The sequence below is a fragment of the Eumetopias jubatus genome, unplaced genomic scaffold, assembly GCF_037043125.1.
Source record: "Eumetopias jubatus isolate StellerSeaLion01/CBP00866 unplaced genomic scaffold, mEumJub1_p1.0 scaffold_60, whole genome shotgun sequence".
NCBI lineage: Eukaryota > Metazoa > Chordata > Mammalia > Carnivora > Otariidae > Eumetopias > Eumetopias jubatus.
Genome location: NW_028274866.1, coordinates 189,571 through 196,453, shown reverse-complemented (window position 1 = coordinate 196,453; position 6,883 = coordinate 189,571).

Genomic DNA, 6,883 nt, shown 5'->3' with positions numbered 1-6,883 from the left:
GAGGAGTAAATAGTAGGTTCACACTTAAGCAACAATCAATTTAACATGGACTGCTATATGCATAAGATGTTACATGCAAACATAATGGTAACCACAAATCAAAAAGCAGTAATAGATATGCAAAAAATAAAGAGAAAGAAATTCAAGTATATCACTAAAGAAAGCGAACAAACTGTGAGAAGAGAGAATAGGAGAAGAAAGGAGCAGAGAACTACAAAAACAACCACAAAACAAGGAACAAAATGCCAATAAATACATACTTGTCAATAATTACTTTAAATATAAATGGACTAAGCACTACAATCAAAACACATAGGGTGACAGAATGGATAAAAAAGCAAGACCCATCTATATGCTGCCTACAAGAGACCCATTTTATTTTATCTTATTTTTTTTTACATGAGACCTATTTTAAATTAGTTTTAAAGATTTATTTATTTGAGAGAGAGAAAGAGTGGGGAGGGGGCAGAGGGAGAGAATCTTCAAGAAGATTCCCCACTGAGCATGGAGCCTGATGTGGGTCTCAATCCCAAGACCCATGAGATCATGACCTAAGCCAAAACCAAGAGCTGAATGCTTAACTGACTGACCCACATAGGTGCCCTGAGACCCATTTTAGAACTAAAGACATCTGCAGATTGAAAGCGAAGGGATGAAAAGCATATTACACAAATGGAAGTGAAAAGAAAGCTGGGGCAGCAATACTTATATTGGAGAAAATAGGCTTTAAAAAAAAGACTGTAACAAGAGACAAAGAAGGTCACTATATAATCATAAAGGGGACAATCCAAAAAGAAAATATAACAATTGTAAATATGAAGACAACATGGAAACACCCAAATACATAAAGCAGTTAATAACAAGCATAAGGGAACTAATTGATAGTAATATAATAGTAGTAGGGACCATGAACACCCCACTTACCTCAATGGACAGATCATCCAATCAGAAAATCAACAAGGAAAAGTGGCTTTGAATGAAACATTGGACCAGATGGGTCTAACATATATTCAGAATAGTCCATCCTAAAACAGCAGAATATACATTCTTTTCAATTGCACATGGAGCATTCTCCATAAAAGGTCACACATTCGGCCACAAAACAAGTCTCAGCAAATACAAAAGGATGAAAGTCATACCATGCATCTATTCATCACAATGCTATGAAACTAGAAATCAACCACATGAAAAAATCTGGAAAGAACACAAATACATAGCTGTTAAGTAACATGTTACTAAACAGTGAATGAGTTAAACAAGATTTCAGAGAAGTAATCAAAAATTACTGGAGACAAATGAAAATAAAAACACAACAGTCCAAAATCTTTGGGATGCAGCAAAAGCGATTCTAAGAGGGAAGTTTAAAGCAATCCAGGCCTACCTCAAGAAGCAAGAAAAATCTCAAAAGACTGAATCTTACACCTAAAGTAACTAGAAAAAGAAGAACAAACAAAAGCCCAAAACAAGTAGAAGGAAGAAAATATTGAAGATTGGAGCAGAAATAAATGATATAGAAACTAAAAAAGCAATAGAACAGATCAATGAAACCAGGAACTGGTTCTTCAAAAAGATAAAAAAAAAATGATAAACCTTTAAGCAGACTCATTAAAAAAAAAGGGACAGGACTCAAATAAACAAAATCAGAAATGAAAGAGGAGAAATAAAAACCAACACCACAGAAACACAAAGGATTATGAGAATATTATGAAAAATTATATGCCAAAAAATTGGGCAACCTAGAAGAAATGGATAAATTCCTAGAAACATATAACCTCTCAAACTAAATCTGGAAGAAATAGAAAATTTGAACACACAGATTACCAGCAATAAAATTGAATCAGTAATCAAAAAGCTCCCAACAAACCAACTCCCAACAAACAAAAGTCCAGGACCAGATGGCTTCACAAGGGAATTCTACTAAACATTTACAGAAGAGTTAACACCTATTCTACTGAAACTTTTCCAAAAAATAAAAGAGGAAGGAAAGCGTTCAAATTTATTCTATGAGGCCATCATTACCCTGATATCAAAACCAGATAAAGACACTACAAAAAAAGAAAACTACAAGCCAATATCTCTGATGAACATAGATGCAAAACTCCTCAACAAAATATTAGCAAACTGAATCCAACAATACAGTAAAAAAATCATTCACTATGATCAAGTAGGTTCAATATTTGCAAATGTGATACAAGTCTGTGATACAAGTCTGGTTCAATATTTGCAAATCAATCAATGTGATAGATTACATCAACAAGAGAAACCATATTATCATTTCAAAGGATGCAGAAAAAAGCATTAGACAAAGTACAATGTCCATTCATGATAAAAACCCCCAACAAAGTAGGCTTAGAGGAAACATACCTCAACATCATAAAGGCCATATGTGAAAAACCCACAACTAACATCATACTCAATGGTGAAAACCTGAGAGCTTTGCCCCTAAGGTCAGGAGCAAGACAAAGATGTCCACTATCACCACTTTTAATCAACATAGTACTGGAAATCCTAGACACAGCAATCAGACAACAAAAAGAAATAAAAGGCATCCAAACTGGTAAGGAAGACATACAATTTCACCCTTTGCAAATGACATGATAATCTATATAGAAAACCCTAGACTCCACCAAAAAACTACTAGAACTAATAAACAAAATCAGAAGATCGTGGGATACAAAATCAATATTCAGAAATCCATTGCATTTTTATTCACTAATAATGAAGTAGCAGAAAGAAACTAAGGAATCAATCCCATTTACAATTGCACCAAAAATAATAAAATACCTAGGAATAAACTTAACCAAGGAGGTGCAAGACCTGTAGTCTGAAAGCTATAAAACTTTGATGAAAGGAATTGGACACAAATGGAAAGATATTCCATGCCAGTTGATTGAAGAACAAATATTGTTAAGATGCCCATCCTACCCAAAGCAATCTACAGATTTAAATGTGATTTCTATAAAAATAACAATGCGTTTTTCACAGAGATAGAAAAACAACCCTAAAGTTTGTATGGAAGCACAAAAGATCCTGAATAGCCAAAGCAACCTTGACAAAGAAGAAAAAAACTGGAGGTATCAAAATCCCAGACTTCAAGATATACTACAAAGCTGTAGTAATGAAAACAGTATGGCACTGACACAAAAAAGGACAAATAGATTAATGGAACAGAATACAAAGTTCGGCAGTAAACCTAAGATTATATGGTTAATTAATCTTCAACAAAAGAGGCAAGAATATGCACAGAAAAAGACAGTCTCTTCAACCAATGCTGTTGGGAAAACTGGACAGCTACATGTAAAACAATAAAACTGGACCACTGTCTTACACCATACACAAAAATAAACTCAAAACAGATAAAAACTAAATGTGAGACCTGAAACCATAAGAATCCTAGACAAGATCACAGGCAGTAATTTCTCTGACATCAGTCATAGGAACATTTTTCTAGATATGTCTCCTGAGGCAAAGGAAACAAAAACAAAAAAGCAAAATTAAGTATTGGGACTGCATCAAAAAAAAGCTTCTGTATAGTGAAGGAAACAATCAACAAAACTAAAAGACAGCCTACTGAATGGGAGAAAATATTTGCAAATGATATACGTAATAAATGGTTAGTATCCAATATTTATAAAGAACTTATACAACTCAACACCCCAAAAACAAATAATCCAATTTAAAAATGGGCAGAGGACATGAACAAACATTTCTCCAAAGGAAACATACAGATGGCCAACAGGCATAAGAAAAGATGCTCAACATTATTCATTATCAGGGAAATGCAAATCAGAATCACCATGACATATCACCTCACACCTGTCAGAATGGTGAAAATCAAAAACACAAGACAATAGTAATATGGGGAAAAGAGCACTTCCAAAGACGATCTCCAAATGGTCAAAAAGGCATACGAAAAGTGCTTATAAGCAAAAGTAACACTGCCACGAGATACCGTCACATGCATACTACAATGTTTACAAGGAAGAAGACAGGCCAAGTGTTGGAAATAACGTGAAGCAACTAGAAAGAACTCTTAACACTGTTAATGGGAGAATCAATTAGTACAACCACTTTGGAAAATTGTCAATTGTAGCCATAAGTTTGAACATGTGTATACCTTAAGCACCAGTGATTTTGAATAAGCTTCTGTTTACTTACGGCTAAAATGAAGACAGTATTTCACAAAGGTATTGTAAGTATAAAATTAAAAGTGTTTATATTTAAAAAATTAAAAAAAAACACGAAAAACAAATGTTGGCAAGGATGGTGAAACCCTCTTGTGCTGTTAGTGGGAATGCAAACTGGTGAAGCTACTCTGGAGAACAGTATGGAGGTTCCTCAAAAAATTAAAAACAGAATTACCATATGATCTAGTAATTCCCCTACTGGTTATTTACTCAAAGAATATGAAAACAGTAATTCAAGAAGATATATTCAGTCCTATGTTTATTGCAGTATTATTTGCAATAGCCAAATTATGGAAGCAGCCTAGTGTCCATTGATAGATGAATGGATAAAGAAGTTGTGGTGTATATATATACAATGGAATATTATTTGGCCATAAACAAGAATGAAATCTTCCTATTTGCAACACAATGAATGGATTTAGGGAGTATAGTGCTAAGTGAAATATTCAGTGAAATACAAATACTATATGATTTCACTCATATGTGGAATTTAAGAAAGAAAACAAACAAGCAAAGGAAAAAGAGATAAACCAAAAAACAGACTGTTAGCTATAGAGAACACACTCACACTTACCAGAGGGTGGAGTGGGGGAGGGGAAACGGGTGAAATAGGTGAAGGGGATTAAGAATACACTTAGCATCATGAGCACTGAGAAATGTATAGAATTGCTGAATCACTATATTGTACACCAGAAGCTAATATAACACTGTATACTACAATTAAAAATTTTAAGATATATTAAATAAATACACAGTCCACCAAGTCTCAAGAAGGAAGAATGGTAAGAATGGTACATATCTAGATAGATCGTAGTAAAAAATTTAAATTCTAAAGTCAAAGAAAATATTCTCTTCAAGTCATCTTTGTGTAGTGCATAAACTACACATTCCTGTGGTATAGCTCTGCTGGATCACTAACTCATCCATACAGCAAAATAAATTCAAATGGGCTGAAGATTATCAAAAAATATGAAATCATCCAAATATAAAATTACTAGAAGAAAATATGGGAAGATATGGTGCAAAACCGAGAAGTCATAATCCCATAACAAAAAAAGATCGATCAGTTTGACTACATAAAAATTTAAAATATTTGCAAAGCATAATTTATAAATGCAGTTAAAAAGCCAATGAGAAACTGATAAAAGTGTATCTTTATGCTAAAGGCCTAATTGCCTTAATATTTATATATTAATATTTAAGTGTATGTATTAAGTTCTTACAGGTCCATAATGAAAACACAACTCAATAGAAAAATGGACAAAGAATATGCAAATGCAGTTCTCAGATTGAGAAATGTGAGTAGCCAATATTTATGTGAAAATATGTTGACTCTTACTGTTTTTAAAAATTCACAATATCATTTTTTATTTTTCAGATGGAAAAATGTCAAGAAATGTGATATACTTTGTTAGCAAGAATGTTAGAAAAAGAGCATCCTTCTAAACTCTTGGTGGCAGTGTAAATTGGTGCCAGTTTTTTGGAGAACAATTTGGTAATTTTAAATAAAATTAAAATACATGTATTCTTTGTCCCAGCATTTTTCACTTTAGAAATTTACCCTACAAATAGACTAGCACAAATATCCAAAAATATATGTAAAGGTATTTATTGCAGTGTTGTCTGTAATACAAAAAATCCTGAAAACATTCTAAACGTCTATCAGTCAGATTACATTTTAATATAAATGGAATCATACAATATGTGGCCTTTTACTTCTGGTTTCTTTCATTTATTGTGACTTTTAAAGCTTCATCCACATTGTTGCATGAATAAGTACCACATTCCTTTTTGTGGCTAGACAATATTCCGTTGTGTGGATATACAACAATTTATTCATCCAGTCATCAGGTTGTGGACATTTGGGTTGTTTCTACCTTTGGCTATTCTAAATAATGCTGCTATTAATATTTGTATACAGATTTTTGCATGGATGTAGGTTTTCAATTCTTTTGGATATATATTTAGAAATAAAATTTCTATATCATAGAAGTTCATGTTTAACATTTTGAGTTTCAAACTGTTTTTCAAAGTGAACCATTTTACAATCTTGCCATCAGTATATGAAGCTTCCAATTTCTCCATATCCCTGTCAACACTTGTTATTGTCTGTTGTTTTGATTTTAACCATCCTAGTTGGTAAGAGGAGGTAATTAATTGTGTTTTGCTTTGCATTTTTCTAATAACCAATGATGTTGAGCATCTTTTCATGCACACATTCACTATTTGTATGTCTTCTTTGGAGAACTGTCTATTCAAATCCTTTGCCCATTTTTCAATTTAGTTATTCATTTTTGTTGTTGAGTTTAAAGATTTCTTTATCTATTGTGGATGCAAGTTCCTTATCAGATACATGATTTGAGAACATTTTATCCCATTCTGTGTGTTGTATTTTCACTTTCTTGATGATATGTTTGGTAGCAAAAAAAGTTTTGATTTTGGAGAAGTGCAATTTATCTATATTTTCTTTTGTCATTTGTGCTTTTGTTGTTGTATCTAAGGAAGTTTTGCATAACCTGAGGTCATAAAGATTTACTCCTATGCTTATTTCTAAGAATGTTGTTTGTAGTTTTAGCTCATACATTGTGTTGATAATCCATTTTGAGTTGATTTGTGTATATGGTTTGAAGTAGAGGTCCAACTTCATTCTTTTGCATGTAACTATTTGGTTGTCCCAGTGCAATTTGTTGAAAAGA